At 38.0% G+C, this 25,462-nt stretch overlaps 1 protein-coding gene across 32 annotated transcripts in view; it reads right to left on the bottom strand.

The window, feature by feature from the left end:
• The window catches only part of EIF4G3 (eukaryotic translation initiation factor 4 gamma 3), a 378,410-nt gene that overhangs the window by 203,142 nt on the left and 149,806 nt on the right, over positions 1-25,462 (bottom strand). For 26 of the 32 annotated variants that reach the window (XM_043990697.1, XM_043990695.1, XM_043990700.1 and 23 more), the window contains one exon: positions 548-598. The exons of the other annotated variants lie outside the window; for them this stretch is intronic. The gene's annotated coding sequence lies outside the window, so the exon portion shown is untranslated. The remainder of the gene's footprint in view (positions 1-547; positions 599-25,462) is intronic. 32 annotated transcript variants of the gene reach the window in all.

The raw sequence follows: 25,462 nt of genomic DNA, 5'->3' as shown, positions 1-25,462 counted from the left end.
ATTATAATTAAAATAAGGGATAAACAGGACACTAAATTACAGTGAAAGGAACCACAGGCAACAAAGCAATATCAGTAATAAATGTCAAATGCCTTAGCATCCAAACTCACAAAGTAAACATTAACTGAGCTATAAAAAGACATGGATAGAGAGACAAAGACTTCAATATTCCTCTCTCAGTTCTGATTAAGTCTAACAGAAAGATAAACAAAAGGGAAAGTATAAAATTGAACAAATTACTGGACAAACTAGAGTTTAAAGACTTATGACATCTTCTAAATGAGGGAACAAAAGAATATACATATTCTTCAGTACCCAATGAATTTTTTAATAAAAACTGACACAAAGATATTGCAAATGGACGTAAAGAAAAAGAAATAAGTACATCCTTTAAAGACCATAACACAATAAAAACAGTCATTGGTTGAGGGACCACAAACAAAAATCATAGACCTGAATGGAGATATAACAAGGAAATCCTAAATAATGAATAAGTCATAGAAACAATAATTATGTGAAAGAAAATTATAATGATGAAACAACATACCAAAATTTCTGGGATGCAGTTAAAGGAGTCCTCAGGGGAAAAATCATATCTCTACAAACATACATTAAAACAAAATAGAAAAAGAGAAGATTAATGAACTGCATATGCATTTTAAAAATTAGAAAGCCAACAAATACACAAACCTAAAATAAGCACAAAAAAGGAGAACATCAGAGGAGAAATAGATAAATAGAAACCCCGCAAAATATAAATAACAAAAGTAAAAGCTAGTTCTTTGAAAAGATTAATAACATTGAAAAGTCTTTTAAAAGGATTAAAAAGGAAAGGGCAGGGGGGCAGCTAGGTGGCACAGTGGATAAAGTACCGACCTTGGATTCAGGAGGACCTGAGTTCAAATCCAGCTTCAGATACTTGACACTTACTAGCTGTGTGACCTTGGGCAAGTCACTTAACCCTCAATGCCCCACCCAAAAGGGAAGGGGGAGGCAGAAAATCAAATCAATAAAATAGTAAATTATCAAGATTAAATTTAAAAAGAATAAAAATAATGAGAACATGTGTACAGTTATATGCTAACAAAACTGTAAATTCAAAAGAAATTGTTATCTTCAAAAATAAAATACCCAAACTGTAAGAAAATCAGTTAAAGATCTTAAATAACTCAATCTCAGAAAAATAAATAGATCTAGCTGTAGAGGAACTACCAAAAAATAAATTTAAATAAAAAAATTTAAAAGCCAAACTGTATCAAACTTTTAAAGAACAATAAGTACCAATACTTCACGAATTATTCTCAACAATTGAGAAAGAAAGCACCCTACTAGAATCTTTTTATGAGACAAATATAATCTTAACACCTAAGCCAGGGAAAGATAACACACAGAAGGACAATTCTAGGTCAATATCATTAAAGAATATTGACACAAAAAAATTTAAATAAAATCCAGTCAAAAAGACTACAGTTCTTTATACAGGAAATCATTCATTGTGATCAAGTAGGATTTATACCAAGGATGCAAGGATAGATAGTTCAGCATTAGGAAAACAATCAACATATTTAATTATATTAAAAAATCCCAAAATCCAGAATAACATGACCATCTCAATAGATGCAGAAAAAGTCTGACAAAACGCAGCATTTTTTCACACTAAAAGCCTACACCTGATTTTTACCTAGAGGGACCTTTTTTAGTATTATGAAAAGCATCTATCTAAAACCAAAAGCAAGGAGTGTATGCAAAGCAGATATGATAGAAGTTTTCTCAATATATATGGCAGTGACACAAGGATGCCTCGTCTCCCCACTATTATTTGATATAGTTCTGGAAATGCTAGGAACAGCAGTAAGACAAAAGAAATTAAAGGCATAAAGATAGGTAAAAGGGAAATAAAACTATCCTTATATGCTTAAAACTTGGAATATCCTATGGATTAGTGAAGACACTGTTATGATTAAAAGCTTCAACAAAATTGAAAACTACAAAAATAAATCCTAAAAAATCAATGACACATAGCATATATAATAACATATATTACATAATAACACATAATAACAAAACCCAAGAAAGAAAAATAGAAAAGGAAATCCCATTTCAAATATCTACAAAAATGCATAAAATATCTGGGGATTTACCTACCAAACAATAGAAAAGTCTTCTATAGATTAATTTACAAAATACTCCTTAAAGAAATAAAGAACAATATAAAAAATTGGAGAAATATTCCGTGTTTATGACTTGACCATGTCAATATAATGAAAATGACACTACTTTCAAAGTTAATTTATACTTTTAATACTTATCAAGCAAATTAGGAAGGTGATTCTTTTTATAACTTGATAAAATAACAAAATTCTTTTTAAAAAACAGAAGATCTAGGGACAGCTAGGTGGCACAGTGGATAGAGCACCGGCCCTGGAGTCAGGAGTACTTGAGTTCAAATCCGGCCTCAGACACTTAACACTTACTAGCTGTGTGACCCTGGGCAAGTCACTTAACCCCAATTGCCTCACTAAAAACAAACAAACAAACAAACAAAAAACCCCCAAAAAACAGAAGGTCTAGACCATCAAGGAAATTAGGAAGAAAGGAGGTATACTGCTTCCAGAGCTCAAACTTTATAATAAAGCAGGAGTCATCAGGAGTCATGTGGTATAGGTTAAAAACTAGAGAGGTAGCTCAGTGGAACAGACTAAACACAGAATAGAAACAACTCAATACAAAATGTTTCATAAAGCAGTAAACATAAATTTCTGGGAAAACCAGAAAGCAATCTAGCAGACATTAGATCAACACCTTATACATTACACAATAGTCCACAATACATTCTAAATGGATACATGACCTAAATATCAATGATCAGACTAGAAAAAAATCAGAAGTGAAGCAGATCATATACTTTTCATAATAGGAGATGTATTCTTAGCCAAACAAAAAAATAGTACTTTTTCCCCATTTATTTAGAATTTTATTTTTTTCCCAAATTACATGTAAAAACCATTTTTAACATCAATTTTTAAATCTTTGTGTTCCAAAATTCTCTTCCTTCCTCCCTCCTCACCCCCCCCTTAAGAATGCAAACAATTAAAAGAAAAAGAATGCAAGTAATTCATATAAGTTATACATGCGTAGTCATGTAAAACATTTCCACATTAGTCAGGTTGTGAAAGAAAACAGACCAAAAAAAAAAAAAACCTTAAGAAAAAAGAACTAAAAAAAAACTATGCTTCAATCTGTATTCAGACACCATCAGTTCTTTCTCTGGAGATGGACTGCATTTTTCCTAAGTCCTTCAGAATTGTCTTGGATCATTGTATTGCTGAAAATAGCTAAGTCATTCACAGATGTCCATCTTACAATATTGCTGCTACTTTGTATATATATAGTACATTTCACTTTGCATCAACTCATATAAGTCCAGGTTTTTTTGATAGGCTCATCATTTCTTATAGCACAATAATGTTCCAACATAATTTCATCCCACAATTTGTTCGGCCATTCCCCAACTGTTGGGCATCTCCTCAATTTCGAATTCAACGTTTTGGTTTTTATCTCTTTTTGGATACCGACCTAGTAGTGATATTACTAGGTCAAAGAGTATACATGGTTTTTATAGCCCTTTGGCCATAATTCCAAATTATTCTACAAAATGTTTGAATCAGTTTACAACTTTACCAAGAGTGTATTGATGTCTCATTTTCCCCATATCACCTACATTTGTCATTTTCCTCTGTTGTCCTATTATCCAATCCAATAGGTATGAAGTATTATCCCAGAATTGTTTTGACCTGCATCTCTATAGGTACCTTTGATTATTTCATTTGATAACATATCTTTTGATCATCTATCAGTTAGGGAATGGCTCTTATTTTAATAAATTTGACTCAGTTCTCTGTGTGTTTGAAAAATGAGGCCTGTCAGACAAACCTGCTTCAATTTTTTTCATAGTTACTATTGCTAACTATATTTTTCTTCATCTTATTACCTTCCCATAATATTTACTCTATTTTTTAACTTCTTTCACCCTGTCCCTCCTCAAAAGTGTTTTGCTTCTCACTGCCCGCTTCCCCAATCTGCCCTCCCTTCTGCCACCCCCGCCCTTATCCCCTTCCCCTCCTACTTTCCTGCAGGGTAAGATAGATTAATATACCCAACTGAATGTGTATGTTATTCCCTCTTTGAACCAGTTCTGATGAGAGTCAAGTTCACTCACTCCCCAGCACCTCCTCCATCTTCCCCTCCACTGGATAAACTTTTTCTTGTTTCTTATATGTGAGATATTTCATCCCATTCTACCTCTCCCTTTCCCTTTATCACATTGCATTCCTCTAACCCCTTAATTTTATTTTTAGAGGTAATTTGGGGGGTAGGGGTGGGGCAAGGAGGGTTAAGTGACTTGCCCAGGGTCATACAACTAGTAAGTGTCAGGTGTCTGAGGCTGGATTTGAACTCAGGTCCTCCTGAATCCAGGGCTGGTGCTTTATCCACTGTGCCACCTAGCTGCCCCCTTAGAGGTAATTTAAAAAGACAAAACAGATCTCTTTGAAAAGCTGCACAGACAAAATTAATGTACAAAGGTTAAGATGGGAAGAGTTTGAAGGAAAAAATCCTTTGTACCAAAATTTTCTGATAAGGATTTGGTATTCAAACTTTATAAACAATTAACAAATATATTTAAGACTAATAGCCATTCCCCAATAGATAAGTGATCAAAGGAAATAGACAGTTCTCAAAAGAACTAAAAGCATTTAAAACCATATGAAAGAATGCTCCAAGACACTAATGATAAAAAAGCAAATCAAAAAACCCTGAAATTTTACCTCAAACCCTGAAAATTGGCAAAGATGACCCAAAAATGGCAATAGTCAATGCTGATGGGGCTTAGTATGAGAGGCATAATATTGCATTTTGCATTGTTGGTGGAGCTGTGAAATGGGACAACTGTTTTGGAAAGCAATTTGGAATTATGCAAATAAAGTGACTAAAATGTCCATAACTGAACCAAAGACCTCATTACTACATTTATACAAACCCCAAGGAAACTACTGATAACAAAGTCTCCATAAAAAACAAAATATTTATACCAGCACTTTTCGTGAAAGCAAAGAATTGGAAACAAAGTATATGCCTATCAACTGGGGAACAGGTATGCAAATTGTGGTATACAAATGTAATAAAACACTACTGTGCTGTCAAAAATGACTGTAAGTAAAGAATACAGAGAAGCCTGGGAAAAACTACATGACATGATACAGAGGGAAGTGAGCAGTGTCAAGAAAACAACATACACAATAACTACAATGGTATAAATGGAAAGAACAACTACAGACACAAAAATTAAAAGTGAACATAGCAGGGGCAGCTAGGTAGTGCAGTGGATAAAGCACCGGCCCTGGATTTAAGAGTACCTGAGTTCAAATCCAGCCTCAGACACCTGACACTTACTAGCTGTGTGACCATGGGGAAGTCACTTAATTCCCACTGCCCCACCAAAAAAAAAAAAAAGTGAATATAGCAAAATTATAAAGCTCAACATGATTTGAAAAAAGAGATATGAACTAATATTTCATAGAGGTAAGAGGTCTATGGATAACATGCACTGCACATGTTTCTAAACTTTTTTCAATATATTGACCAGTTGTTGCTAATTTCCTCTCATTATTTTTCCCTTTATAAATACAATTTGTGTGGGATGGCTCTCTGAAAGGGGCAGAAAGGGGAATACTGGGGAAAACGATGAGGATGTAAAAAACAAAAGACATCAATAAAAAAACTTTGTTTCAAAAAGACATTAGGATTGTGATTTGTCCTCTCCAATCTGAATTGCATCATAAAAAGGGATGAGAAAAATAAATTAAGAATGATAATAAAAGCCAATCATGCTATGTAGGAAATATTCCCCAAAGCTGTAGCCTATCCACATCTGTCCAGATCTGACTATACTTCTCCCTTTTCAGTGCTATTGACCTCCAAGGCATTGGTTCTGGAGTGTCCATAGCAACTTGTACTATTTCAATGAGGAAAAGAAGGAAGGACTGAACATGTATTAAGTGCCTACTATGTGTCAGGCATGATGCTAGGCACTTTATAAATCAGATCCTCACAACCACCCTGGGAGGTGGGTACTATTATTGTCCCCATTTTATAGGTAAGAAAATTGAGGCAGAGATAAGTGACTTGCCCAAGGTCACAGAGCTGGTAAGTATCTGGGGCTGGACCTGAACTCACTTCTTCCTGATTCTACACCTACCATACATATCCACTGTACCCCCTAGCTGCCTTGACTAGGGAGACACCAATTTAAAAGCCAGTAAGTGGGAAGACCACAGGGCTTTATTATTGGCCGTGTAATTGTACCCCATGGACCACAGTACTTTACCATCAACATGCGCACCTCTCCATCCTCCAGAACTTCTACTTGCCCTGTCACTGCACTCTGAAACTCACTTGGCCTTTCCCTCAACCCTGGTGTTGTCTGGGAACATATTCCCTCCTTGCCCTGCCCCCACACCCTACTTTCTTTTATTAGAATTTGAAGGCCCTAAGTGCTAAGCTCTTAATCAAATCACTGGTTTGGGTTGTGTGTTTTTTCCCCCACTCAATTATAATAATAGCTACAAAATATGGAAAAATTGACAACCGATTAGAAGGAAACATGGATCAAATGGGACATTTCTATTGACTAAATTAAATTAAATTATTTTTAAAATGTGGACAGATTATCTCTTTATGTTGAAAGTTTCAAAAATAAATTATTGTCTAAATTTCTAATAGGGAAACATGAATTTAAGTAACTAGTTCTATCTAACACCCATCAGACTGGCAGAAAACAAAGAGAAAAATTACAAAGAGGAGAGGGGGTACGGGGTAGGCATCCCATTGATGCTGTGGTGGTGAAGTTGTGACCTAGTCTGACCATTCTGGAAGCAACTTGGAACTATGCCCAAAATGTTACCAAAATGTACATACCCTTTTACCCAGCCTGACTACTAGGTCCATACCCCAGAGATTAAAGAAGGAAGGAAAAGGGTCCATATGTACAAAGATAGCATTTCCGCCCCCCCCAAAATATTTAAATTAAGGGAATGTCCTACAGCAGGGGATTGAATAAACAAATTGTGGAATGTGAATGTGATAGGATATTACTGTATCATAAGAAATCATGAAATGGACCATTTCAGAAGAAACTGGGGAGAGAAGACAACCGTGAATTGATGCAGGGGAAAGTGATCAGATCTAAGAGAACAATTTATATAATTGTTAACATTATAGAAGAAAAATAACTTTAAAAGATTTCTGATCAAAGCACTGATAAACCACGAATGAAAATGAAATATGTCACTCATCTCCCAACAGAGAAGTGATAACCCTAAAACATAGAAAAAGATCAATTGTCAGGCATGGTCAATGTGGGGATTTGCTTTGTTCAGGACTTTGTTGAGGACTTGAGGGGAGAAGCTTTTGGGTTTTTTTAACTTTAGGGGCAGGGTAAGCAGAGAGACAGATTAATCTTATAAAATACCAAACAAACCCATAAAAGATATTTATGGCATGATATAACAAAATTATTTTGCTACAATTTATTGTGGGAGGAGTGCTCTGAATTAAACTCAAGTAAAAATGGTATAAATACACTGTGTCATCTTACTGCTAAAAAACCAGTATTGCTATGCACTGTCTTAATGTAGTAGGAATGTGATTGATATTACTTTGGGGGAAATGAAAAGGAATATTCATTTTTTTCATGTTAAGTGAGCAGGATTTTAAATGGCTACTATTTCCATTTTTAAATCTTACTGCTAACACCTATATGCTGTATAATAATTTTGTAAAATTTTTTTCAAAGAATGGCATGGAAGCTAGTGAGGGGATCTTCTATACAGAAAACAGCCAGAACAGAGCATATGAAATAAGACTTGAGAGATAGCTAGGAGCCAAGTAGGACCTGGAATACACTAAGAACTTAATGAATTCTGGTCAACTGACTGACAATGAAGGACTTTCAAATAGTGGGCTGAGGACTTGGAGGCATAAAGGGAACCATGAAGATGTCTGACTAGAGGAAAGTTACAGGATCAGATCTAAGTTTTAGAAATGTCCATGTAAAACCTCAGAGTTGTTTCCTTTCTCTGTTAGTGATCTGGAATACTCTTTACCACATTCAATCTCTCTATGCTTTACCACTCTCTTCAATCTCTTCACAGTGAGCACTTTCTCAGGCCATTGTCCCTGATGTCACTTTTCTCCTCTACACTGTCCTACCAGCTGGAATCACTTGTCCTACATCAAACACCAGGTCCTGATTCCTCCCACTCTCTGTTTCACTGCTTCTACTCACACGCTGTTGAACAGATCTGGGGCACTTCATGCAACCATGTTAATTGGGTACACTACAACATATCTGATTTTACCTGGGCCCTCAATGCAGCAAGGCAAGCCTTTCATTCCTCCCTCATTAATGTTCTATTTCACTCCCCACAGAGAGCAATTGCAAACTATCTTCTATTCCCTCAAGCATTCCATAGCTCTCCTCAACTGTGTATCTTGCCTCTTTACTGAAAACATTGAAGCCATTTGCCTTAGCTTTCTTTTCTTCCCTTCCCTTCATTTCAAAGCTTCACTCTCTTCTCCTCTCCTCCAACAGGATGGTTCTTCTTGTTGCCAAGGTAAGCCCCCCTCCATGTGTCCTTAAATCCAATCATTTCCAGTGTCCCTTTTCCCTCACTCCAATCTTCAATCTCTTATTATATACTGATTCCTTCCCTATTGCCTTTAAATGTGCCTAAGTCTCTCTTTAAATCTTGCCATCCCCTCGAGATATCATCACATACTTCTCCATCCTTTCTCAGCCAAATGCCCAGAACAAAGTGTCTAAACATGTTACCTAGGCTTCCTTTCATACCCCAGCCCTTTCTTTTTCAGAGGTCTTCACATCTCATCACTCAATTGAAAAGTCTCTCTCTAAAGATGTCTCCAATGCTAAATTGGATGGCCTTTTCTTACTTCTCATCCTCCTTGCCCTTGGGCAGCTAGTGCTGGGGGTACAATGCTGGGCTTAGAACCAAAAAGTTCTGAATTCAAATCCTGCCTTATAGTCTTACTATACTAAGTGGCTTTGAGCTTCTCTCGACCTCAGTTTCCTATTCTGGAAAATGAGGAGGAGCTAGACTGGATCACCCTTTCTTCCCATTTACTCCCTCTTCTACGAATCTTCATGATGTTTCTCTTTCAAGTCTCCATCTACATCTCTGCTAGTTCCTTTTCAGTCTCCTTTGCTGGCTCACCTTTCATATCATGACTCATAATGGTAGGGACTGCACAAGACTCTGTTCTAGCCTCTCTTCTTTCTGTAAACTCTCTTAGTGCCTTCAAAAGATTACATGAGTTTAAATATTATCCAAAGTAAAACATTATATTTCTCCCTTAACCTAACCTCTTTTCCAAAATTCCTTATTTCAGTATAAGGAACTACAATCCTGACAGCTTCCCAGATTGTATGACAGTGATGTTCAATCTCCCTTGGCTGCACATACACAGATCCCAATTTCTGCTCCCTTGACAACAATCATCTCTCCCATTTAACCCTTTATCTATACCAATAAAGCAATGTTGTTTCAGGCCACCATCTCCTTTTTCTTAGACTGCTGAAACTAGTTTCACTGCCTCAATTCTCTTCCCATTTCATCCTACATACACAGCTGTTACAAAGTGGATGTTCTTAGGCAAAAATTTGACCATATCATTCCCCTAGTCAATAAACTCTAATTACATCCTATTGACCACAAAATAAAATATAAACTTCTCTCTTCAGCTTTCTAAGCCCTTCACAACATCTCCATACATTCTTTTTTTGGGGGGGGGGGGGCGGGGTAATGGGGGTTAAGTGACTTGCCCAGGGTCACACAGCTAGTAAGTATCAAGTGTCTGAGGTCGCATTTGAACTCAGGTACTCCTGAATCCAGGGCTGGTGCTTTATCCACTGCACCACCTAGCCACCCCCCCCCCCAATACATTATTCTTCAAACACACTGTGCAGTCTAGATGAATTGGCCATCTCTTCATTCATCACACCAAACCTACCTCCCACCTCTGTACATGGCCCAGGGCTGGTTACCCTCTCCACTTGAAATACACTACCTAAATGTCTGAATGTCTCTCTTCCCTCAAGACACAGTTCAAACATACTTAACATAAGTGTTTGCACCATCCTTCCCAAGCTATCTGTATTTACTTAATTTGTACTTATTCTGTATATGTTTATACATGTACACGTTGTCTCCCCCAAAGAAGATAAACTCTGTGGGCTTGAGGATCATCTCAGGCTCTTTGTATTTCCGCCACCTGGAACACAGAAGTCCCCAAACAAATGCTTGTTGAACTGATCTGGCACAATTTCTGGCAGACTGTTAGGAAAATTTCTCACCAATTCTTGTCAAATAGGGAGTTCTTCCCTAGTTAATTTCTGTTTGGGGGTTTATGGAGTACAGTTATTTCTGATTCTTCCCTGTCTAGTCCTTTCCACTGAAGTACTTCCCTCCTTATTTAGCCAATGCCAGATAGTCCAGGAGAGTGCCTCTCCAAACCTGCTTTTAAAATGATTTCCCTTCAGGTTCTAGAATGTTTTTATTCCACCAAAAGAATTCTACCATTTTGTAATGGAGATTCACAATTTCATGCACAATCTTCTTTTTTCTATTCTTCTTTTTATGTGGAAATGCTCCTATTTGTCAAATTCATAGTAACAAATCATTTAAAAAACATTTTCCCTAGTTGTAAGTGCTTCCTGAAAAAATACACAGCATTTATTTTGTATTAACCTGATCTACATATAAATATATGGTTGCCCCCAGCCCCAAGCATTAAATTCCTCAAGAGCAAGGTTCAAGGGTTTCTTGGTCTTTAGGTTCACTGTGTCTGGAGACATAGTTACCATTAAAAAATGCCTATTCTAGAATGGTGGATCAGTGGAATAGATTAGGCACACAAGACACAATAGCAAATGATTATAATAATCTACTGTTTGATAAACCCAAAGACTCTTGCTTCTGAGATGACGACTCACTCTTTGGCAAAAACTGCTGGGAAAACTGGAAGATAGTATGGCAGAAACTAGGCATAGACCAATAACTTATATCATATACCAAAATAAGGTCAAAATTGGTACATGATTTAGATATAAAGGATGATAACATGATCAAATTAGGAGAGGAAGGAATAGTTTACCTGTCAGATCTATGGAGAAGAGAAGAATTTATGACCAAAGATGAAATAGGGATCATTATGAAATGCAAAATGGATCATTTTGACTAAATTAAATTAAAAGAGTTTTGCACAAACAAAACCAATGCAACCAAAATTAGAAGGAAAGCTGAAAGCTGGGAAACAATTTTTACAGATAGTGTTTCTGATAAAGGCCTCACTTCTCAAATATATAGAGAACTGAATATAATTTATAAAAATACAGGTCATTCCCCAATTGAGAAATGGTCAAAGGATATGAACAGGCAGTTTTCAGATGAAGTAACAGTCATATGAAAAAAATGTTCTAAATCACTACTGATTAGAGAAATGCAAATTAAAACAACTCTAAGGTATCACCTCACACCTATCAGATTGGCTAATACAACAAAAAAGGAAAATGATAAATGATGGAGAAGATGTGGGAAAACAGGAACACTAATGCATTGTTGGTAGAGTTGCGAACTGATCCAACCATTCTAAAGAACAATTTGGAACTAGGTCCAAAGGGCTATAAAACTGTGCATACCGTTTGACCCAGCAATACCACTACTAGGTCTGTATCCCAAAGACATCATAAAAAAAGGAAAAGGACCCACATGTACAAAAAAAAATTTTATAACAGCTCTTTTTGTGGTGACAAAGAATTGGAAATTCAGGGGATGCCTATCAATTGGGGAACAGCTGAACAAGTTGTGGTACATGAATGTAATGAAATATTATTGTGCTTTAAGAAATGATGAGCATCCAAAAAGAAAGAAAGAAAGAAAGAAAGAAAGAAAGAAAGAAAGAAAGAAAGAAAGAAAGAAAGAAAGAAAGAAAGAAAGAAAGAAAGAAAGAAATGATGAGCAGGCAGATTTCAGAAAAACCTGGAAAGACTTACATAAACTAATGCTAAGTGAAGTAAGTAGAAACAGGAGAACATTAGGCACAGCAATAGCAACATTGGGCAATGATCAACTATGATAGACTTAGCTCTTCTCAGCAATACAATGATCCAAGACAATTCCAAAAGATTCATGATGGAAAATGCTCTCCACATCCAGAAAAACAACAACTATGGAGTCTGAATGCAGATCAAAGCATACTATTTTCACTTTATTTGGTTGTCTTTTTTTCTTTCTTGTGGGTTTTCCCTTTTGTCCTGATTCTTCTTTCACCAAATGATTAATATGGAAATATATCTGACATGATTATACATATACAACCTATATGAGAAAGGCCTGTTCTTATTATTGGTGGGCTCTCCCTAGAGGGCTTCGTTATCAGGAATGGGCAGGATTAGATGGTCTCTAAGAGGCCGTCTGACACTGTGATTTGACCATTCGATGCTTCCCTATGGGATGAAATTGTCCACTCTAACTAGAAAAATTAAGGAGGCTTTTCTTCTACCCTGCTGTTCCTTTGACCAACTCCCAAAACAGGACATCATAAATTTACATCCTAGTAAGTCAAATGTACATAAATGATTCTAGCAACACAGAGGTTATAAAGACAGGCTATACCTAAGGAAGAGAAACACAGAATTTCTGAATCAGGCGTCTTCTCAATGTCTTGATCAAAGGAGAAGGAGGCTTCAAGTGCCTGTCAAAATTACTGATTGATACATATCAGTGAATACAAGCTAATCATCCAACCTCACAAACAAAAGCGAAAGATTCTTTCACCATGACAGGTTAGATCGTACTTGTTTTTACTCAGCCCTACCTCTAGAAACATCCTTTCTTTGGGTTTTGGTGAGGCAATGGGGGTTAAGTGACTTGCCCAGGGTCACACAGCTAGTAAGCGTTAAGTGTCTGAGGCCGCATTTGAACTCAGGTACTCCTGACTCCAGGGCCAGTGCTCTATCCACTGCACCACCTAGCTGCCCCTAGAAACATCCTTTATAAAAAGGAAAAAAATACGTATTTTTACATTTTGTGCTATGCTGAACTACACTGATAATATGTTTTAAACTACAATAATATTATTAATTGCCTGTGGTGAATGCTGCCTGCATCCTCTTCTACTCATAGGTGATAGAATGGATTTTAGCTCCCAAGTCAGTTTTGGTCATTTAGACAGTAACTCAGCAGGTTGGCAACAAGGTCTCCTGACAATTTTCCAATTTGCACTTGAGAGCACGGCCAGGTACCACATGCTACAATTGAGTTTTTGCTCCTGTCTAGATAAACAGCCAGAAAAGCCACTTTCTTCCCCATCCCTGTGGAGCGGCAATGGAAGCATGCACTATCAATTCAGGAGGAAGCTGTGGTCAGAAAGCTGAGCTCATTCACATTCAGACGGCGCCAACTGTTCCATGTGGTATCTCACTCTCGTTTCATTTACAATGCCAAGAACCATTTACCTGCTCAATGTGTCGACTGCCTAGTGAAACAAAACATTTCCAGTTCGATAAGACTTAAAATTCAATTCTCCATTCCTAAGCAAGAAGCCTTCCTTGGTATCTCTTCTCAAACTATCTGGGGACCAAGTTCAACTGCTACAACAGGCAGGGCAGTTGCTCTCTAAGGTCCCAAAGAATAAGTCATCAGGGTCCACTGCTCCCCAGACAAGGGAGCCCATCACCATTACTGGGCTTAGGCCAGCTTCCCTTGGGCTCTTGGCCCAAGCCAAGCCCATAAAGAGGGACACACGAAAGGCCTCATGATTACTGGGTGGACAGTGATTAGGACCATGCAGAGATATGGGAATGGAATGAAGTAATCCAAGTCCCTAAGACAAAAGTGAGATGGCACTAACTCTTGCCCCCTCCTAAATGTAGTGCTACAGAAAAGCTTTGTACAGAGACAACAGAAAAGGTCTCTGACCACTTTATTTGTGCATTCATGTTAAAGACACAAAAACACAAAAGAATAGGCCTTTCTGTAATACAATAAACAGTATCTACCTAAAGCTAAGAGCTAACATTATTTATAAAGGAGAATACTAGAAGAAGCCTTTGTAACATGTTAAGGAACAGAGTATAGTTATACAATGTCACCCCTATTACTTAAACTAGTTCTAGCAATGGCAATAAGAGAAGAAAAAAATTAAGGAAAAAGGCATCGGTAAAGGGAATCCATAAGCACTGGCAAACTGATCCATATTTGCAGATAATATATTCAGTGACTGACTTAAGAGAATTCTAGAAATTCTATAATACCCAAAATAACCTACATAAACAGTCACTTCAATAAAGCTGTGGGACAGAAAATCTGTTGTTGTTCAGTCATTGTAGTCGTGTCCAAATCTTTGGGACTCCATTTTGGGGTTTTCTTGGCAGAGATATTGGAGTGGTTTGCCAGTTCCTTCTCCAGCTCATTTTACCAAACAGAAAACTGGAGCAAACAGGGTGAAGTGACTTCCCCAGGGTCACACAGCTCGTAAGTGTCCGAAGGCAGATATGAATTCAAGGAGATAAGTCTTCCTGACTCCAAGTCTAGCACTCTATACCATCAGGCTGCCCATGGACAGAAAATAAACCCACAAAACTCATCAGCCTTTTTGTATATTACTAAAAAACCCAGTAGGAAGAGATAGAAAAATAAATTCCTTTCAAAATAACTATGAAAGGCATAAAACACCTAAGAGTCAACCTATTAAGGTGTACTTAAGGAATATATAAAAATGAATACAACAATAAAACACTGTTTAAAGGGGAAAAGACTGAAATGGGAAAAAAAAAATCAGTGCTTAAAGCTAGGCTGTGCCAAAACTGAAGGGAGGGAAGAGAGGAGGTAGGAGGGGAGAAAGCAAAGGAGGAAAGGAAGGAATATGGGAGAGAGAGAGGGAAGCAAGGAAGGAGAAGCATTTATCAAGCACTTACTAGATGTCAAGCACTGGAGAACAATCGTAAAAGAAAAGACAATTCCTGCCCACAAGACAGCAAGTAAGGAAGTAGAGATTTAAGGGAAGAAGGGCGAGAGGGAGTAAGGAATAAAGTGAAGCATGGCTGGGGCCTTCCTAAAATGGTGGGCCAAGTGAGGCAGCTGCCAATCAGGAAATCACATTAAAGAAGGGACGCCAACATCTGCTTTGCCACCACAGCCTAAGGAGTAACTGGGGCACCGTGGTTAGAGTATCAGGCCTGGAGTCAGGAAGATTTGAGTTCAAATTCATCATCTAACACTGAGTAGCCATGTGACCCTAGACAAATCCCTTAACTACTGCCTGCCTCAGTTTTCTCACCTGTAAAATGGGGGTCACAGCAGCTCCTGCCTCTCAGGGTTGTCATGAGGATCAAAGGAGATAATAACTGTAGGGTGCTTAGCATAGTGCCTGGCACCTAGTGCAACCTACATCCATGTGCTTGGACGAATATAGGTGCTGAGGACTATGGGGATTTTCGTTCTGACTTGTGGTCAGAACTTTCCCCCTGTGGTGTCTCCCCATTAGAATGTGAGCTCCTGGAGAGCAGATGTCTTACTTTCTCTGTGTGTCCCCACGTGGGGGCTTAGCACTGGGCTTTGCACAAAGCTGAGCATGTAATAAATGCTTTAATCATTCATTCATTCACCATTTGTTCAGTCATCCCCCAGTCAATGGGAATCTACTTGGTTTAATATTCTTTGTAACCACCAAAAAACTGCTGCTATGAACATACTGGTGCATAGGGAACCTTTCCTTCTTTTTATTTACCTCTTTGGGATATCTGCCTGGTAGTTGTGATTTCTGAGTAAAAAGACATAGACATTTTAGTCAGACACTTCCTTAGAATACTTCCATATTATGGCAACAATTTTCTTACCGGGGAAAAAAACCTAGAAAAAAGTATGCTTCTATCAATTAGGGAACAGCAGAACAGACTGTGGTACATGAGTATTGTGAAATATTATTTTGCCATAAGAAATACAAAAGGTGGGGCAGCTAGGTGGCACAGTGGATAGAGCACCAGCCCTGGAGTCAGGACTACCTGAGTTCAAATCTGGCCTCAGACACTTAACACTTACTAGCTGTGTAACCTTGGGCAAGTCATTTAACCCCAACTGCCTCACGAAAGAAAGAAAGAAAGACAGACAGACAGACAAAAGGCAGGGGCAGCTAGATGGTGCAGTGGATAAAGTACCAGCCTGGGATTCAGGAGGACCTGAATTCAAATATGGTCTCAGACACTTGACACTTACTAGAGGTGTGACTCTGGGCAAGTCACTTAACCTTCCTTGCCCCTCCAAAAAAAAAATTTTAGAAATAAATCCAAAAAAAAAAAAGAAAAGAAAAGAAAAAAAGAAAAAGAAAGAAAAAAGGCTTCAGAAAAGCTGAGGAAGACTTGTATGAACTGACTGAAAAGTAAAAAGAATAATTAACACAATGGTCCCAATAATTACAGTAAAATAACACAAGAGGACTTCAAGATCCAACTCAGAGAACAATCACGATTTCAGAGGACTCAGTGGTGAAGTGAACCACCCTCTTGCCAAGAAAGTGGCTCACAGTGAATTGTGCATCCTCAAAAGTGGCCAACCTGTCCATCTGTTTGCCTAACAGGGGCTTCATTTTATATGGAGAACTCTTTGGAGATGGGAGAAAGTCCATGAAACTGGACGGTAATATTTTTAGCATCAATAAATAAAAAGTTTTTAAAAAAAAACTTAGGGGGAAGAAGAAACAGATCCTGTCAGTTTATAAACATTTCAATGATGGACTTACAAAGCACGCAAATGTAGCACGCTACAGACGCACAGACAACCCAAATGGAATGTGCTGGCCTGCTAAGATTCTATTTTCTAAACCTTTTCACCTTCTATCAGGGTTGTAAAAACATCATCTGCCTACTCTTTTATTCAAGGAAAGTTAGAAGGGAGAAGCCCTCAGTGACCATTTCCTGTACTGATTCTCTCCCTTGTGAGGCTGAATTTAGCAAGCAAACAAACCAAAATTGCCTAGCAGTTATTTTCAGACCCAGCCCTCGGCTAGTGAAATAAACACCAGGCCTGCTGTGTAATGTGAGTCCTCGACATTCACTCCTCTGCCGGGAATCAACAGGCAAAGTGCACACAAAGGCCCATGAGCTGGTCCAGAAAAGAGCTGAGTCACCGCCAGGCCTTCTCACCCTGCTCACATCAGAGCTGCAGAACCCTCTCTCCCCAAGCTGACCCCTTCCCCCACCCCCACCATCAAGGCACACCATTTTCTGAAGGTGCTCTCCCTCAGTAACACCTTATGAGGAGGCTCGATTTAGACATCACATGGTCTCACTGTTCCTCACAGGACAAAGGAAGGCAGGCTGAGAAGTCCTGGCAGCTAATTAGGTTGCAAAACTTCATCCCAAATGGGAGAGGTCTGCTTTTGAGAGAATCACAAGCATTTGTCCAAGTGACCTGGAAGTGAACTTGGTCTCCTGATGCCCAAACTGTCGAAGAAGAATGAGTACTGACTATCTTAATGTGACTATCCACTCTTTTTTCTAGTTATTACTGAAGAGCTGTGGCCTTTTTGTTCCACCTTCTAAGGATGTTTAATTAAAGCAAGGTCCTCTGTAACACTGCTTCAGGTTTCTTGTCCTCCGAGTAGTCTAATCAACTGGCATGAGATTGATTTTTTTCAATATGTGAAACCATTTGGTTTGAAGATTAAGCAAACTTTCCAACTGTATTTGATTCTCAGAAAGATGATATGGTGGAAAGGGGATGTGATCTAGAGTCAAGAAACCAGATTCCCACCCCAGCGCTAATTAATGTCTATCATTTATATAACCTTGAACAAGTCACACTTACCCATCATGGCTTCAGTTTCCTTCTCTGTAAAATGAAGGCTTTGACCTCCATAAGCCCTAAATTCTCATAGATCAATGAGTCAGCCATCATTTATTAAGTATCTACGTGTGCCAGGTAATCATTTATTATTTAAGTACCTACTATGTGGCAGGCATTGTAGTGAGGAAAGAGGGGAGGGAGAGAAGGAGAGGAGGGACATCCTCAGAGGAGTTCAATTTAAGGAGAGAACAAGCACTAGCTAACATGAAAACTGGTCAGGAAAGACTTCTTGGAAAAGCAGGGAGAAGGCACTATAGGAGGGATACTAAGAATACAAAACAAAACAGCCTGGAGCACATTGAAATCAAGTCTTCAGAGACAAAATGTAAATCTAGAGGTATGTAAAAATGCACATATTCCCCAAAGTTTTAGATTTTTAAAACATTCTGGTAGAGGGGGAGAAGACGGCACATGCCCAAAAAGGAAAGACAGCCAGGGCAAAGGCATGAAGACAAAAGATATAGCTTCATGTATTAGGACAGTTAAGGAGGTCATTTTGACTGGACTGTTGGAGGCAAAGAAGTAAGTGATGTGTAATAAGGGTGAAAAGGCAGGTTCGGGCCAGGTTGTGAAGAGCTTCAAACACAAAACAGAAGAATGCTACAAATCACAGATAATTGAGAAATGCAAATGAGAACAATCCCAAGATGTTCTCTCACATGTAGCAAACTGGAAAAGATGACAAAAGGCAGGAAGAGTCTATCTCAGAGATGTTCTAGAAAGAAAACACTACTGAATGGTCAGTGGGTGGGTGAATCACTCAAATCATTCTGGAAAGCAGTCCAGAATTACATAAAAAGATTACGAGCCTTTGATTCAGAGATTCTACTGCTAACTATAGGCAGATGGCCCAAGGTAGTCAATATTAAAAGGAAAGCCTCACAGAGACCAGCGTCTTCTGAAACTGAGCTTGAGGTCAGGTGAGAGGGCTAAAGGGCTGGCCAGAGGGGAAAATGCAGGGGTGTCAGTGGGACCTAGGGAGGAATAGTTATGGTGATTGACTACAATGGCAAAACGTATGGTACCTACTCTGCTGGGCTATTGTGAAGAAAATTCTCTGTCAAGTTTAAGGTACTATATAAAAGTTATGATGAATAGGATACTATCAGAAAAACCTGGAAAGACCCACATGAACTGAAGCAGAGAGAAATGTACTGTATACAAAATAACAGCAATAGTGTAAGATTATCTGCTGGGAAGGACGTGGTTATTTTCAGCAAGGCAATGATCCAATATAACTCTGAAGAATTTATGAAAATTGCAATCCATCTACAGAGAAAGAACTGATGGTATCTGAAAACAGACTGAAACCCTTTTTTTTTTTGACAATTCCTTAATCTGAAGTTTTGTTTTATCTGTTTTCTCTCACAACCTAGCTAATGTAGAGTTGTTTTCCATGACTACTCATGTATAATTTATATTGAATTGCTTGAGTTCTTGGGGTGGAGGTGGGAAGGGAGGGAGGAAGAGAAGTTTGAACACAGAGTTAAAAAAAATGTCAAAATTTGCTTTTACATGTAATTTGGAAAATAAAATTCTTTAAAAAAAAAAGAAAGCTCTACTTGAGAAAACACCTTTGAACAATGTTGACAGGCAATTTATTATTCTGCTACTAAATAGAAGCAGAGGTATTAGCAGTAACTTGTCTAAAGTGAAAGAACTGGTATTATCAGAGAAAGAATTTAACCTTAAGGTGTCCTTGACTGAGGCATGGTAGGAGCACTGAATTTGGAATTATAGAATCTGAGTTCCAATCCCAAACTATTACTTACTAGCAGTGTGACCTTGGGCAAATCACTTCTGATTGTTTTGACAGATGGTTGGTTGTTGTCCTTCATTCACAAAGAGAACCAAAATGATATCACTATGTTAGTCAAGTTACAATATGTCTAGACTGTGGCTGATCAGACCAATTCAAATGCAGAATGCTCTACCACAGCTCAGGCACAAATAATCCATGTGAATATTTGGGTTGGATACTCTAAATTTGTGCATCTCACTTTTCCTTTGGGCTACTTCAATTCTGCTTTGCTCACAGAGCACAGCACCTTCTCTGATGAGGGCAAGCCATGCTACATGGTCCTGTGCCAATGTCTCCATGTCATTCAATCAATTCCAAAGTTCTTTTTAAAAAAATAAACATTTTTATTTGAAGTTTTGAGTTCCAAATTCTATCCCCTCCTTCCCTCCCTCTCCTCACCCCTCCCTCAGGCTGTAAGTAGTCCAATATAGGTTATACATGTGCAACTGTGTAAAACATTACCATATTAGTCATTTTGTATAAGAAAATTTGAATAAAAGAAAAAAATGAAAGAAAGTGAATTTTATTTTCTTCCACTTTTTATTCATTAATGTGTGACAAGTTTCAGGAAAGAAGTAGAGGGGGAAATACAGTGATGTGGAAGCAAAAGATATGAATACTAATTTATTTTTAAAAATAAATACAAGATAGTTTTGCAAGGAAGAGCACTATAGCTGTGAGGTTCAGAACATGCTTTCCGTAGAAGACAGTTCTTAAGCTAAGTCTTAAAAGAAATCGGGGATTCCATGAAAATATTCAAGAGAGGCAAAGTTGAAGGGCCTGGCAGAGCTGGAGTTGGGGACATTGGAGGGATTAAAATGGAAAAGGGTGAGAAAATGAAAAATAGGGCTAGTGAGGAAGACAGTTTATTGTTGGACAACAGGAAATTTATTATCGATGGAGATTGGGAGAAAAGGAGAGAATGTGGCTGGAGTTTGACAACCATAAAGGAAGAATCTGGAAAGCAAATAAATGAACGGCAGTATCTCTGCTGATGGGACAGTAAGGCAGTAAGTAGAACGTTCTCAGTATCAGTATCATAGTGGCAGTTTACCATACTCTCCCAAGATATGGCCTTCATGTCTCCAATGTGTCCAATCATGCCAGGAACAATCCTATCAGTCCACACATTGTTGAATTAATAATGTCTTCTGTGCAGGGGCAGCTAGGTGGCGCAGTGGATAGAGCACCAGCCCTGGAGTCAGGAGGACCTGAGTTCAAATCCGGCCTCAGACACTTAACACTTACTAGCTGTGTGACCCTGGGCAAGTCACTTAACCCCAATTGCCTCACTAAAACAAAACAAAACAAATAATCTCTTCTGTGCTCTGTCTTGAAATTAATTACTCTCAAGTTTAAAATAATACTTGGAAAATCTGAAATCATTTTAAACAAATAAGTATTCAAAGGATATAGTTAACATGCTCTAAAGAAAACTGAACCAACTGTTTTAAGATTGATAGGGTAAACGGGGAACAGCTAGGTGGCGCAGTGGATAGAGCACCAGCCCTGGATTCAGGAGGACCTGAGTTCAAATCTGGCCTCAAACACTTAACACTTACTATCTGTGTGACCCTGGGCAAGTCACTTAACCCCTATTGCCGCCCCCCCACCCAAAAAAACCAACAACAACAAAAAAAAGATTGATAGGGTAAACTATTCCAAATAGTACCCATCAAGCCATGTAGCCTTATCAGAACATGTTGTCTGTGTGTAAAAGTACATTATAGCACCTCTTCTCCCTTCCCTCACCTAAAAAAAAATTTGGTATGATACTGAACTGCCTCATGAAAAGCACAATTTTGAGGAACAGGAGAAAACAGCTTCTCTACTTTGCACTGGCTAAATGATATCCAGCATTCCATTCTACTTGCTACAATTGAGAAGGATCACAGAAATGACAGAGCCCTGAAAGAAGGGCGATCAGAAGAGTGAAGAGGCTGAAGTTCATGTCATAAAAGAATTGTCTCAAGTACGTAGAGGCTATCTGTTACAAGGGCCTTTAAAAAAAGTCTTAGATTGGGTCAGTTGGGGAAAGAAGGGAGTTAGTTACAGTGATGCCAAGAAAAAGAAAAGAAATGAGAATCAAGGAAACATTTTTGGTGCATGCAGAGAAGGCTTAGGGGAACTGGTCTAACAAGAGATCAGTAGTGACAGGAAAGCAATATACACAATGCCAATGAATAAGAAAGTAAAAACAAAGAACAACGCCCCTAAATCACTGAAACTGCATGCTGTGAAGTACCAAAGAAGAGGCATGAGAAGATGCCACCATCTGTGGCTCGGCACAGGCTGGGGTCCACAAATGTGGACGGCTGTCTGTGTTCCTTGGGAAGAAGGGCTGTTTCAGGCACGTATCCCTTTCCTGGCACATCACTGGCACTAAATAAAGGCTGCTAATTGACTAGTGTAGTCTACAGGGGAAAAGGCAATTGCTAATGCTGAAAACAATAAAAGACAAGACCACAGAGAATATAGTTTGGATTTCTGTAAGATTAAAAAAACACAGGAATCAAAACCAAGATTGTACTCTCATCTTACTAATATGAGGGAGCTTGGGTCCTCTGATAGACCACAGTGCTACATTCTTGGATTCTCCTAAAAGAAAATTCATAGAAATCCCTGAGAAATGGGTCACACCTGAGCTACAGACTATGAATAGAGGCTAAAAAGGGGTGAGAGGGAAATTAACATTTATTAAATACCTACAATATACGCTAGACATTTGCTAAAAGATATACTAATATTATCTCATTTAATCTTCAAAATAATCCTGTGAGGTAGGTGCTATTATGAGCCTTATCTTACACTTGAGGAAACTGAGGCAGTGATCAAGGGACTTGCACAGGGTCATATAGCTGGTGTCTGAGGCTGGATTTGAATCCAGGTCTTCCTAAATCCAAGTTCAACACTCTATCCAATGCATTACCTAGCCACCTCTATACATATAAATGCATACAAACAAGACACAGTCTATGTCAGAGAACAATGAACCAATTGTATTCATGAGAAGCCTAATACTGACAGTTTTCATCATCGTTATGAGCTTAGATTTTTTGACATCATGGAGGAGCTATTTCAATGAATGACTTGTTTGTAGCACAGAGTAGTATCTTAATGAATGGATGGATTTTACATCATTTCATGTGAGTCAAGCAGGATTTTCACATAGTTGTGAATGTCATTAAAAAACCAGGAACAGAACTTTAAATATATTTATTTATGCATGTTTAATGCATGAGCATCTACAGATCCCTAGATATGCAAATAAAATTGTTTTCTATTGACTCATGAAACTTAACTCAGCAATGAAATACATTATCCAATTTCAAAGATAACTGGTGTTACCTAGTACTTTCCCCATCCTATACATTGTTGATGCTTCTGGTTTCTCAATTCTGTAAAATTCCTATGACTTCCTCCCTTTAACTGAAAGGACAAAATCAGAGCAACACAATCTTAACTGAGAACTCACTATCACCATGAACTGTTCAATTATCCAAGATCCTAAACTCTGAAATTAACTACATTCTATATTCTCATTACTCTTCAACCTTCTCTTCCCCTACCACTTTACTTGTAACATACAATATTCTTATGCTTCAGTATTCATAAAATTTATGGAATTGAACCTGTACTCAGCAATGCACTCTCCTCCCCCTCTTGAGTCCTTCCCTCTGACTTCTAACTGTTCCACCCTGACAATATCCACCTTCCACTTCCCTAGCACCATAGCAAAGCAGCCATAAAACCTTTGCAAGAGTTATAAGTCAATCCTTTTACTGATATCTAACTCCTTATGACACTTCCCACAGTGAATATTCTAACCCTTCTCTACCCTGAAAGCTCCAAAGCCTAAATGATTTTCCTCTATAACTGTACAGAAACATCACCTTTTGTGGGAAAATTCAGGTTATCTGTAGGCAGCTAACTCATCTCCCTTTTCCAGTACTTCAAAACCTGTGTCTTGATTCTATGTAAAGTGTTGTGCAAACCATGAGCCCCTATTTTTTTAATTAATAAAGTATTTTATTTTTTTCCGTTACATGTAAAGATAGTTCTCAACTTTTGTTTATATGAGCTTTACAATTTCAGATTTTTCTCCCTTCCTCCCCTCCCTCCCCCCTCCCCTAGACAGCAGGCAATCTGATATAGGTTATATATATATATGTGTGTGTGTGTGTGTGTGTGTGTATGTATGTATGTATGTATATGTGTATATGTATATATGTGTATATATGTATATATACACACATACATACACACATAATAACATTAAACATATTTCTGCATTAGTCATGTTATAAGAGAAAAAAATCAGAGCAATGATGAAAAACCTCAAAATAGAAAAAAACAACAGCATCAAAAACAAAAGAAATAGTATGGTTCATTCAGCATCTATACTCTGCAGTTCTTTTTTTTTTTCTTGGATTTGGAGATCCTCTTCCATCACAAGTTCCCTGGAACTCTTCTGTGCCATTGCATTGGTGAGAAGAATATAGTCCATCATAGTAGATCAACACTCAATGTTGATGATACTGTGTACAATGTTCTTCTGGTTCTGCTCATCTCACTCATCATCAGCTCACGCAAGACCCCCCCAGGTTTCTCTGTACTCCTCCTGCTCATCATTTCTTACAGCACAATAGTATTCCATTGTATTCATATACCACAACTTGTCCAGCCATTCCCCAATTGATGGGCACCCCCTCAAAGCCCCTATTTTTTTAAAGACAATTTATTAAAGTGAAAAAATTAAACATTTTTAGACAAAAAAGGAAAATAATAAATGTTGGGGAAGCTGTGGAAAAACTGGAACACTAAAGCATTGTTGGTGGAACTATGAACTGATCCAACCATTCTAAAGAGCAATTTGGAACTATGCCCAAAGGGCACAACCTTTGACCCAGTGGTACTACTGCTAGGTCTGTACCTCAGAGACCATAGAAAAGGGAAAAAGACCTACATGTACAAAAATATTTATAGCAGCTCTCTTTGTGGGGGCAAAGAATGGGAAATCGAGGGAATGCCTATCAATAGCGGAATAGCTAAAAAAGTTGTGGTATATGAATGTAATGGAATACTATTGTGCTGTAAGAAACAATGAGTAGGAGGAGTTCAGAGAAACCTGGAAGGACTTACATGAAGTGATGCTGACTGAGAGGAGCAGAACCGAAAGAACATTGTATACAGTAACAGCAACATTGTGTGATGAACAATGATGATAAGACCTTGGCTCTTCTCAGCAGTGCAATGATCCAAAACAGTTTCAAAGAATTCATGAAAGAAAATGTTCTCAACATCCAGAAAAAAGAACTGTGGATTATGAATGCAGATTGAACCATGCTGTTTCTACTTTTGAACTGTTTTTTTTTTCCTTCTTTTTTGAGGTTTTTCCATTGTGCTCTGATTCTTCTTTCACAAGATGACTAATGTAGAAATATGTTTAATGTGACTGTACATATGTAGCCTATATCAGACTGCTTTCCGTTTTGGGGAGGAGAGAGAGAAGGAGAAAAATTTGGAACTAAAAATCCTATGAAAACAAATGTTGAAAACTATCCTTATATGTAACTGGAAAATAATAAAATACTTAAAAAAAAAAGAATTGCAGACGACATGATACTTGAAGAATCTAGAGAATCAACTAGTCCTGATTATCAAAGTGTGCTAGGAGGAGCTT

This window comes from Dromiciops gliroides, chromosome 3 (assembly GCF_019393635.1).
Source record: "Dromiciops gliroides isolate mDroGli1 chromosome 3, mDroGli1.pri, whole genome shotgun sequence".
NCBI lineage: Eukaryota > Metazoa > Chordata > Mammalia > Microbiotheria > Microbiotheriidae > Dromiciops > Dromiciops gliroides.
The sequence above is the reverse complement of the archived record's forward strand: the minus strand, read 5'-3'. Positions and strand labels throughout refer to the sequence as shown.